This window comes from Colobus angolensis, unplaced genomic scaffold (genome assembly GCF_000951035.1).
Source record: "Colobus angolensis palliatus isolate OR3802 unplaced genomic scaffold, Cang.pa_1.0 Scaffold764, whole genome shotgun sequence".
Taxonomy (NCBI): domain Eukaryota; kingdom Metazoa; phylum Chordata; class Mammalia; order Primates; family Cercopithecidae; genus Colobus; species Colobus angolensis.
Genome location: NW_012121421.1, coordinates 59,554 through 71,653, shown reverse-complemented (window position 1 = coordinate 71,653; position 12,100 = coordinate 59,554). Strand labels below are relative to the sequence as shown.

The window sequence follows — 12,100 nt, the reverse complement described above, 5'->3', positions numbered from 1 at the left end:
CAGCTGACCAGCACCGATTGTCCGGCACTCCCTAGTGAGATGACCCCAGTACCTCAGTTGAAAATGCAGAAATCACCAGTCTTCTGTGTCGCTCGCGCTGAGAGTTGGAGACTGGAGCTGTTCCTATTCCGCCATCTTGCTCCCTGTTCTATTCGAATGTGTGTTTTCACTATAGTACTATTCAGAATAGAAAAGAGAGAAAATCAACCCAAATGCCCATTAATGATAACCTGGATAAAGAAAATGTGGTATATATACACCACAGAAATCTGTGCCACCATAAAAATGAATGAAATCATGTCAGTTTCCGGGACATGGATGAAGCTGCAAACCATTATTGTCAGCAATCTAACACAGGATAAGAAAATCAACCACACTGCATGTTCTTACTTATAAGTGGAAGCTGAATGATGAGAACATATGGACCAATGGAGGACAGTAACACACACTGGGGCCCGTTATGGGGGGTAAGGGAGGAAAATCATCAAGAAGAATAGCTGATGGATGCTGGGCTTAATACCTTGATGATAGAATGATCTATGCAGCAAACCACCCTGGCACTTGTTTACCTATGTAACAAACATGCACACCCTGGACATGCACCCTTGAACTTAAACTAACATGTTGATATGATTTGACTGTGTCCCCACCCAAACCTTAACTTGAATTGTATCACCCAGAATTCCCACTTGTTGTTGGAGGGACCATGGGGAAGGTAATAGAATCATGGGGGCTGGTCTTTCCTGTGCTATTCTTGTGACAGTGAATAAGTCTCATGAGATCTGATGGATTTATTAAGTGCTTCTGCTTTTCCTTCTTCCTCATTTTCTCTTGCCACCAACATGTGAGAAGTGCCTTTTGCTTCCCGTCGTGATTCTGAGGCCTCTCTAGTTATGTGGAAACATGAGTCCAGTTAAACCTCTTTTTCTTCCCATTCCTGGTTACATCTTTATCAGCAGTGTGAAAACGGACTAATACAGTGTTGAAGGACAAAAAGCAAAAGCCACCCCACAAAAAAAAGAAAGAATTGTGGTTGCACCTGGTTCCCTCTTGCCTCCTATGCACCCAGCCCTCAAGACCAAGGAAAGACTTTCTGACTTCCATTCACCAGCACAACTGGAGTACTCAGTACACAAAGAGTCCAATCACTGAGATAAAAGAAAAATATAAAGCCACACTTCCAACTTTGGGGAAACTCTTAACCTGGTGAGGCACTGTAATCAGTGCCCCCAAAATTTGGGGCTGGGGCAACAGGACATGGGCACTACCTCCATGACTCATGAAGCCCCTAGTAGAGCTGTTGTTGTAAGCAGTCTTTTAGTGGCCCCAATAGGAGGTTAAAACCTCCCAAGTATGTTGGCATAATAAGGCAGGTACCAGTAAAATTCATGAAAGTGCAATATTTTATGTTGTTACAAGCCAACAGATAAACTAATTTTCATTCAATTAGTCGATTTTAAACACTGGACTGCCTGTGAGTCCCCCCAACACTCATCACAATGAAATCACAGAGTGATTGAAGGACAAATGTGGGTTTTATTATTCTATGTGACTTTATTAACAAGTCTTCATAAAAGGCAATAATTAGTGAATACTTACGGAGCAGTAGTGGACAAAACTTTAGATCTAAACCTTTTAACTGCTTATGTGACTTTTATCAAATCCCTTCTGTATTTTGGGTCTCAATTCTTTCACCCTGTGATCCCTGAGGCATCTTCAGGTTGGGGAAATCAATGCTTCTTTCCACTTTGGAAATCTTTAAGGCTCTTTATGAGGCATGATCATGGACAGAGTGATTGGCAGACCTGACTAAATTTGGTAAATCCAAGGACTTTTTGCCTGGGAACTTTCATTATTTCAGTGTTTAGTTAGTTTTGGCTTCCAGTTTTTTTTTTTTTTTCACCTCATTTGTAGGATTTTTTTTTTTTTTTTTTTTTGTAGTTCGTTGCCTTGTAATAAGCCAGGGCAGATCCTGCTAGCTTCCAAGGTGCAACTGAGATTAGCAAGCCACATAGAAAGGGGACAGAACCATTAGGCTGTTCTGCAGGGTGGCAAAGAACAGACATTGCTAGCCTGCATTCCTCTCAAATAGTCTGTAAAAACTAAGTCAACACTGAATTCTGACAAAATACAGAATGGTGCTTTGTATTTCTTTATTATTTCAATTGAATGCATTTTGAAAAACACGAGCATCTGCCTTGTACAAGGCATGTGCCAAGGATTCAGGATATATAGAGAAGGAGCAGTACAAGGACATGAGCAAGATCCAGGCCCTGTCCTCCAATAAATAAGACACTTTTAGTAGCGATATCATGGGGAAAAGAAACTAAAATAAGGCAAGCAAGAAGTGAATGAAAGTACATGTAGCATGCTGCTAATTGAACTCTCACTGAGGCTTATTTGATTCAGCATGGCTATTGGGGCCTGGTTGTAGAAGGTTCATTAGGCATCAGAGAAGAGGAGCCTCCATGTACCTGCTTAACTCGAGGTGTAGAATTATGGTTATTAAAATGAAAAAAAGTGGTACGTTAAGGTAAGTTAAGGTAAGTTAAGGACAGGCCCCATTCTGCCCTGAATATGTTATTATTTTGCATTTAACAAGTCCCCTGTCTGGCACCTTTTTTTTTGGAATCCAGAATTTTCTCCATGCATTGTCTACTCTTAATTGTTCTTAATTCCTCTTTATTCTAAAAAGCACAATCTAAGTATTCTAATTAAAGCAAGCATCTTTTATGCTCATACGTGCTACTTTTACACAGTATTTCACTTGTGTTGCAATGGTTGTCAAACTTTGATGCATATTAGAATTACTTAAGGAGCTTTTAAAAATTCCCAATAGCCAAACTCCTAAAAGACCAGCATATGTAGATCTTTGGAGGTTGGACTCAGGCATCAGCATTATTTAAAGCTACCTGGGTGATTTTAATCTGTGGCCGAGTTTGAAAAAACTATTGGCAAGTTGTTATTTACAAGGCTAATTAGCTTCCCATTTATTCCATTTAAAACAAGCATCCTTTATAAACCATGGGTGCCCCATTTGAACTTGTGGGATAAGGCAAGGTTTCTCAAGGATGTTGTCAAAATGCAGATTCTAACTCAGCAAGTCTTGTAGTGGGGCCAGAGGTTGTGCATTTTTAATGAGCTTCCAGGTAATGTGGATGCTGCTGTTCCAGGGACCCCACTTAGAATTATAAGGGGTTAGTGGTTATCTGCAATGCTGGTTTCCTGAGGTGGGAGAAAAGAATTATTCAAAACAGTTGTCTGTCAGTGTCAGTTGTCTTTATCTTATTCTCTTCTTTTTGGATCTCAGGTTAAAAAAAAAAAAAGAAATTGTTAATCTCATTCTTCAGTTCATGGCAGAGCAGTCTCCATGATCAACACGTGTCATCCCCCTCCCTCAGAGATTAGAAAATAATTTCTGAATTCAAAAGTTGAAATGATCAAGGCAGGGAAATGAGTAGCTGACACAGAGGCATGCAAGAATTAGAGAGATGCCAAACAATCAAGTAAATGTACAATGATAGCAGTCTTATATTGTTAAACAGTGCTTCCCTATATATAAAAATATATGAGCCTCAGAGCCATCTTATGAGGAAAGCAGAGCAGAGATGATTATGCTCATTTTACTACTGAGCAAATCAAGAATTAGAGATACTTGGTGACTTAGCTTATATAGGGAGAAAGGAACCCAGAGGAAGTCAAAATCCCTGGTGTCCTTGGTAGCAAAGACTAATGCTCTTTTTTATTATTATTATTATTAATGTTAACCCCAATTTGTTTACATGCAAACTTCTAAATGATTCCATCTAATGTTAATCAATTTGACCATGAGGTGAAATCTTTACAAACCTTTTATAACCTCATTTACTAAAGGGAAGATTAGTGTTTTAAGACAACCTCATTGAGTTTGTGTTTCAATGCTTAATGTATGAAAAGACCATGTAATACCCTTTTGAATTTAATGTCTACACAGTTTTTGGAAGATTAATTTTTTACTATCTTTTCACAACTTACTTAAACTTTTAGTTTTATCTTATTAAATTTAAGATAATCTCTTATCCCTGTGAAAAATTTATATTTACATACTTTCTTATAATCTTTTACTAAAAAAAAAACACATTTTACTGTTTTTATATGCCTTGCATGTAAAACTGTTTAATGATATTAAATACATGTTACATTGTTAACTCTTAGCAACTTTTACTTCTGGTGAAAAACCTGGTTAGTAAGCAATATTAATTATGTACCAACTTGAAGATTAAAGTCGCATGAACTAAAACACATTTGACCTATTTTGGGTGGCTGACAAGGTAGTGGAATAGTAACAGCTCCGATCTGCATCTCCCAGTGAGATCAATGCAGAAGGCAGGTGATTTCTGCATTTCTAACTGAGGTACCCAGTTCATCTCATTGGGACTCATTAGACAGTGGGTGCAGCCCATGGAGGGCAAGACAAAGCAGAGTGGGTCATCATCTTACCCGGGAAGTGCAAAGAGTCAAGGAACTCCCTCCCCTACCCAAAGGAAGCCTTGAGGGATTGCGTTGTGAGAGATGTTGCATTCTAGCCCAAGTACTATGCTTCCTACAGTCTTTGCAATCCACACACCAGGAGATTCCCTCTGGTGCCTACACCACCAAGACCCTGGGTTTCAAGCACAAAAGCTATTTGGGCAGACACCGAGCTAGCTGCAGGAGTTATTTTCATACCACAGTGGTGCCTGGTATGCCAGTGAGACAAAACCATTCACTCCCCTGAAAGGAGGCTGACACCAGGGAGCCAAGTGGTCTTGCTCAGTGGATCCTAATCCCACAGAGCTGGACAAGCTAGACCCACAGGCTTGAAATTCTCCCTGCCAGCACAGCAGTCTGAGTCGATCTGGGACACTGGAGCTTGGTGGAGAAAGGGGTGTTTGCCATTACTGAGGCTTGAGTAGGCAAGTTTTCCTCTCACAGTGTGAACAAAAGAACTGGGAAGTTCAAACTGGGCAGAGCCCATCACAACTCCATAAAGCCACTGTAGCCAGACTGCTTCTCTAGATTCTTCCTCTCTGGGTAGGGCATCTCTGAACAAAAGGTAGCAGCCCCAATCAGGGGCTTATAGATAAAACTCCCATCTCCCTGGGACAGAGCACCTGTGGGAAAAGGCTGCTGTGGGTGCAGCCTCAGGAGACTTAAACGTTACCACCTGCTGGCTCTGTAGAGAGCAGTGGATCTCCAAGCAGAGCGTTCAAGCTCTGCTAAGGGAGAGACTGCCTACTCAAGTGGGTCCCTGACTCCTCTGCCTACTGACTTGGAAACACCTCCCAGCAGGGGTTGACAGACACCACATACAGGAGAGCTACGGCTGGCATCTGATGGATTCCCCTCTGGGATGAAGCTTCCAGAGGAAGGAACAGACAGCAAAAACCTTTGATGTTCTGAAGCCTCTGCTGGTGATACCCAGGCAAACAGGGTCTGGAGTGAACCAGCAGCAAATTCCAGCAGATCTGCAGCAGAGGGACCTGACTGTTAGAAGGAATAGTAAAAAAATAGAAAGGAATAGCAACAACATCAACAGAAAGTACTTCCACACAGAAATCTCATCTGAAGGCCACCAACAGCAAAAACCAAAGGTAGATAAATCCACAAAGATGAGGAAAAACCAGCACAAAAAGGCTGAAAATTCTAAAAACCAGAACTCTTTTCCTCCAAAGGATCACAACTTCTCACCAACAATGGAACAAAACTGGACAAAGAATGATTTTGATGAATTGACAGAAGTAGGCTTCAGAAGGTGGGTAATAACAAACTCCTCCAAGCTAAAGGAGCATGTTCTTCCCCAATGCTAAGAAGCTAAGAACCTTGAAAAAGGGTTAAAGGAATTTCTAACTAGAACAACCAGTGTAGAGAAGAACATAAATGACTTGATGGAGCTGAAAAACACAGCCCTAGAACTTCGTGAAGCATATGCAAGTATCAATAGCTGAATCAATCAAGCAGAAGAAAGGATATCAGAGATTGAAGGTCCACTTAGTGAAATAAAGCATGAAGATGAGATTAAAGAAAAAATAATTAAAAGAAATGAACAAAGTCTCCAAGAAATGTGGAACTATGTGAAAAGACCAAACCTATGTTTGACTGGTGTACCTGAAAGTGTTGGGGAGAATGGAACCACATTGGAAAACACTCTTCAGGATATTACCCAGGAAAATTTCATCAATCTAGCAAGACAAACCATCATTCGACTTCAGGAAATACAGAGAACACCACAAAAATACTCCCTGAGAAAGGCAGTCCCAAGACAAATAATCATCAGATTCACCAAGGTTGAAATGAAGGAAAAATTGTTAAAATTGAAAAAACTAGAGAAGCAAGAGCAAACAAATTCAAAAGCTAACAGAAGACAAGAAATAACTAAGATCAGAGCAGAACTGAAGGAGATACAGATATGAAAAACCTTTCAAAAAATCAATGAATCCAGGAGCTGGTGTTTTGAAAAGATTTACAAAACAAATAGTCCACTAGCCAGACTAATAAAGAAAAAAATAGAGAAGAATCAAATAGACAAAATAAAAAATGATAAAGGGGATATGACCATTGATCCCACAGAAATACAAACTACCATCAGAAAACACTATAAACACCTCTATGCAAATAAACTAGAAAACCTAGAAGAAATGGATAAATTCCTGGACACATAAACCCTCCCAAGACTAAATCAGGAAGAAGTTGAATCCTCGAATAGACTAATAACAACTTCTGAAATTGAGGCAGTAATTAATAGCCTGCCAACCAAAAAAAATCCCAGGACCAGATGTATTCACAGTCAAATTCTATCAGAGGTATAAAGAGGAGCTGGTATCATTCCTTCTGAAACTATACCAAACAATACAAAAAGAGGGACTCCTCCCTAGCTAATTTTATGAGGCCAGTATCATCCTGATACCAAAACCTGGCAGAGACATAACAAAAAAAGAATATTTAGGCCAATAACCCTGATGAATATATATGTGAAAATCCTCAGTAAAATACTGCAAACCAAATCCAGCAGTACATCAAAAAAATATGTTTACAACGATCAAGTTGGCTTCATTACTGGAATCCAAGGCTGCATCAACACACACAAATAAATAAATGCAATCCATCACATAAACAGAACCAATGACAAAAACCACATAATTATCTCAATAGGTGCAGAAAAGGCCTTTGAGAAAATTCAGCACCCCTTCGTGCTAGAAAACACTCAATAAACCAGGTATTGATGAAATGTACAGCCAATATCATACTGAATGGGCAAAAGGTGGAAGCATTCCCTTTGAAAACCGACACATGATAAGGATGCCTTCTCTCACCAGTCCTATTCCACATACTATTGGAAGTTCTGGTCAGGGCAATCAGGCAAGAGAAAAAAGTAAAAGGTATTCAAATAGGAAGAGAATAAGTCAAATGGTCTCTGTTTGCAGATGACATGATTATCTGAAAACCCCATAGTCTCAGCCCAAAATCTACTTAAGCTGATAAGTAATGTTGCTGCAAAGTCTCAGGATAAAAAATCAATGTGCATAAATCCCAAGCATGCCTATACACCAATAATAGACAAAGAGAGAGTCAAATAATGAGTGAACTCCCATTCCCAATTGTTAACAAGAGAATAAAATAACTAGAAATACAACTTACAAGGGATGTGAAGGTCCTCGATCACTGCTCAAGGAAATAAGAAAGGACACAAACAAATGGAAAATTATTCCATGCCTATGGATAGAAAGAATCAATATTGTGAAAATGGTCATACTATCAAAATTAAGTTATAAATTCAATGATATCCCCATCAAGCTACAATTTACTTTCTTCACAGAATTAGAAAGAACTATTTTAAATTTCATATGGACCCACAAAAGAGCCTGTATAGTCAAGACAGTCCTGAGCAAAAAGAACAAAGCTGGAGACATCACATTACCTGACTTCAAACTATACTACAAGGCTACAGTAACCAAAAAAGCATGGTACTGGTATGAAAACAAATATATAGACCAATGGAACAGAACAGAGGCCTCAGAAATAATGCTACACATCTACAGCCATCTGATCTTTGATGTACCTGACAAAAACAAGCAATGGAGAAAAGATTCCCTATTTTCTAAGTGGTGTTGGGAAAACTGGCTAGCCATATGCAGAAAACTGAAACTGGACCCCTTCCTTACATCTCATACAAAAATCAACTCAGGATGAATTAAAGACTTAAATGTAAGACCTAAAACCATAAAAATTTTAGAAAAAACCTAGGCAATATCATTCAGGACATAGGCATGGACAAAGACTTTATCACTAAAACACCAAAAGCAATGGCAACAGAGGCCAAAATTGACAAATAGGATCTAATTAAACTAAAGAGATTCTGCACACCAAAATAAACTATCATCAGAGTGAGCAGGCAACCTACAGAGTGAGAGAAAATTTTTGCAATCTATCCATCTGACAAAGGGCTAATATCCAGAATCTACAAGGAACTTAAACAAATTTACAAGAAAAAAAAAAAACCCATCAGGAAATAGGCAAAGGATATGAACAGACACTTCTCAAAAGAAGACATTTATGTGGTCAACAAACATAGCTCATGATCACTGGTCATTAGAGAAATGCAAATCAGCACCACGATGAGATACCATCTCATGCCAGTTAGAATGGTGATCATTAAAAAGTCAGGAAACAGCAGGTGCTGGAGAGGATGTAGAGAAATAAGAATGCTTTTACACTGTTAGTGGGAGTGTGAATTAGTTCAACCATTGTGGAAGACAGTGACACAGTGTGGCAATTCCTCATGGTTCTAGAAGTAGAAATACCATTTGACCCAGCAATTCCATTACCAGGTATGTACCCAAAGGATTATAAATCATTCTACTATAATGGCACACGCACACATATGTTTTTTGCAGCACTGTTCACAATAGCAAAGACTTGTAAATGACCCAGATGTTCATCAATGATAGACTGGATAAAGAAAATTGTGCTCATGTATACCATGGAATACTATGCAGCCATAAGAAATGATCAGTTCGTGTCCTTTGCAGGGACATGGATGTAGCTGGAAACAATCATTCTCAGCAAACACAAGAAAAAAAAAATTGAACATTGAATGTTCTCACTCATAAGTGGGAGTTGAACAATGAGAAAACATGGACACAGGGAAGGGAATACTACACACTGGGGCATGTTAGAGGGTTGGGGGCTAGGGCATGAATAGCATTAGGAGAAATACCTAATGGAAATGATGGGTTGATATGTGCGCCAAGTCACCATGGTATGTTTATATCTATGTAACACACCTGCACATTCTGCACATGTGTCCCAGAACTTAAGTATAATAATAAAAGAAATGGATTTAAGTGCTAATTTTTCTCTAACCCAGTTAATTTCAGCTCTTTGTATAGACATTACAAATAACACAAACAGACAGAAGATTCAGCACTTGTAAGATTTTTTATTTGCCACTTTCTGAATTGGATTACTGGCTTTAGGGCGGAGCTTTTGCAGAAACAGGGCCAGGACACTATGCATTTTTAGGGCCTAATAAGCAAGCACAGCTGAAGGCAAAGACAGATTCCCAAAATTAAAGGTACCATTTTATACTGGATTTTAGATCCCCAATAGGAGGGAAAGCCATTTCTTAAAGTGTATTTCCTACCTAATTATTACACACCAAAGCTCTCTGCTAATGTGAAGTAATTTGATACCCCCAAACTCAAAACGATCAGATAACACAATGGAAAACAGAACAGAGCCTTTGATTTTGAGAGGGAACTATTTGCTTTCAATTTCCTGGGGTTTCGTAAGGAAAACAGAGTTTTTTGTTTGTTTGTTTTTGTTTTTCCCAAAACATAGAGTCTGTGACATCTCCTCTGTCTTGTCATGGAGTCCCATGTTACCAGAAGTTATCTTAGAGCCTCTCATGCATGCATTAATAGAGACAGAACAGAAAACAGAGAAAAACAATTCAGTTGACTGAGAAGAAAGAAAAAAGAAAAAACTTTTTCCAGAAAAACAAGATCCAAGAAGAGAAAAACACAAAGACATTTTAAATATGCCTATAAGTTGAATATCCACTTTTAATTAAGCTGAACACTCTTTAAGAAAATCCTGTTAAATCTCTTGTTACTCTACTTTAGCTATGCCAAACAGTTAAGATTTTCATCTTTTGAACTTTACAAAAAAAAACCTTACAGTGGAAACCAACAAGCCTTAATTAGGCTATGACTTAACCATGAGTGTACAAGATAGTTTCAAAGGAGGTTAGAGGCAGCTTTTGAAACCGTCATTGCAAAATTGTGACTGAGATAGTGAAGGATATCCAACCCAACCAACTCCATTTTGTTTTCAGACTCCAAGCTATCCTTGCCTATTTCTGGGCATAGGCTGAACCAACTTTGGGAGGATCCTTGTTTACAGTTTATAGTCTAAAACGAAGATGATAATAACCCCATATTAAGATATGCTTCCCTCTTGCCTGGAAACCAGATAAAAAAACTAGCCATAAGTTTAAAAACGATGGCTTGGGAATCATGCAGCTGGCAGCTACAAGATTCTGATGCTCCCTCAACTGGTCTCAAGATCAGTGCTTAAGATATTTTGTAAACCCTGCCCTTGATGGATCAAATGGCACCACCCAGATTGACAAACTGCCTTATCTGGTGTTGTGGTCCTTACCCAGAAACTGACTTAGCACAAGAAGAAAGTCACCACTATAAAATGGCAAAGGCTAAAGCAAGATATTGCCACATGGTTACAGGTCATGTTCCTAAGGACATGAAACAAGAAAGAGACCTGTAGCTAAGTTCGTTACTGACCATTTTGTTGTGCTGGCTTGAACAGCAGGCTTATGGAGTTTTGGACTTGTATCTTAACATAAGATACCCCTTCTTTTGACAGAACCATACAGAAAGACACACAAAGCACACCAGATTGGCTGCAGATCATGACCAACCTCATAAATCCTTTTTCATTAATTAAAATTTTACAGAGAATAAACAATGATTCTTATTATCCCTTTTACTGTTTTGCACAGGGAGAGAGAAGCCAAAAGCCTGACTGGTAAGAAATTTTGACCCTTTTGCTGGGATATCAGGCTTCTGGGTTCCCTTCCTACCAGCTCAACTCCAAGCCAAGCACTTCAAGGTTTGGAAAATTGTCTTTTTCTAGGTTGGAAGACCATTACAAAAGAGTCATTTTAAACTGTGGAAAAAGGACAAACACCATAGACCCGAGTTAAATTGAGGAAAGCTTCTGTATACCTATTAGGGTTGTCAGAAAATCAGCCTAAGTCTCCTTCTATCTTCCTGAGGTTCTGTAATGAGACAGGAACTTGAACCCTCATGGCACCATTGCAATCAGGGATTTCCTGCAGAGGTAAGATGACGTGGGAAGAGTTGGTAATACAGGAAATGGTGGAGCTGGAGGAGTTGATGGCTGATGGTAAGATTGGAGGGAGACTGGAAGGCTTGGGACATTCAATAACTGTCTCAGATTGCTCCCCTGGAATTTGCTTTAGCTCTGTGGGCTTGCCTGTCATGGCTGCTAAAAGAACTGAGTTGATAATACAGAACTTGTAGAGGTCTGGATTTTCTCGCTGTGCAAAGAAAGTCTGCACATAGGGGAACTCAATCGATTTGCCCTTCCATCTGCAGAAAAGATTGAACTGTTGAATACTATTAAGCTCAAGGCTCCCCCAGCAGGCCAGGTTTGTCTGTCCCCAAGATGGTAAGAATGTCATACCCTTGTGCAATAGAATATGAGGTGTTTTTTTTTTTTTTTTCAAAGTCTCGGGGTCAAAGGATTCCCAGTGCTTTAAAATACACTCCAGGCGGAGCAAGATGGCCGAATAGGAACAGCTCCAGTCTCCAACTCCCAGCGCGAAGGACACAGAAGACCAGTGATTTCTGCAGTTTCAACTGAGGTACTGGGGTCATCTCACTAGTGAGTGCTGGACAATTGGTGCTGGTCAGCTGTTGCAGCCCGACCAGCGAGAGATGAAGCAGGGCGAGGCATCACCTCACCTGGGAAGCGCAAGGGGGAAGGGAATCCCTTTTCATAACCAGGGGAACTGAGACACACAACACCTGGAAAATCG

The 12,100-nt window shown here is 39.6% G+C and overlaps 1 pseudogene; it reads left to right on the top strand.

Annotated features, from left to right (window-relative positions):
• The first annotated feature begins 1,257 nt into the window (after positions 1–1,257).
• The window catches only part of LOC105501956, a 24,582-nt pseudogene continuing 13,739 nt past the window's right edge, over positions 1,258–12,100 (top strand).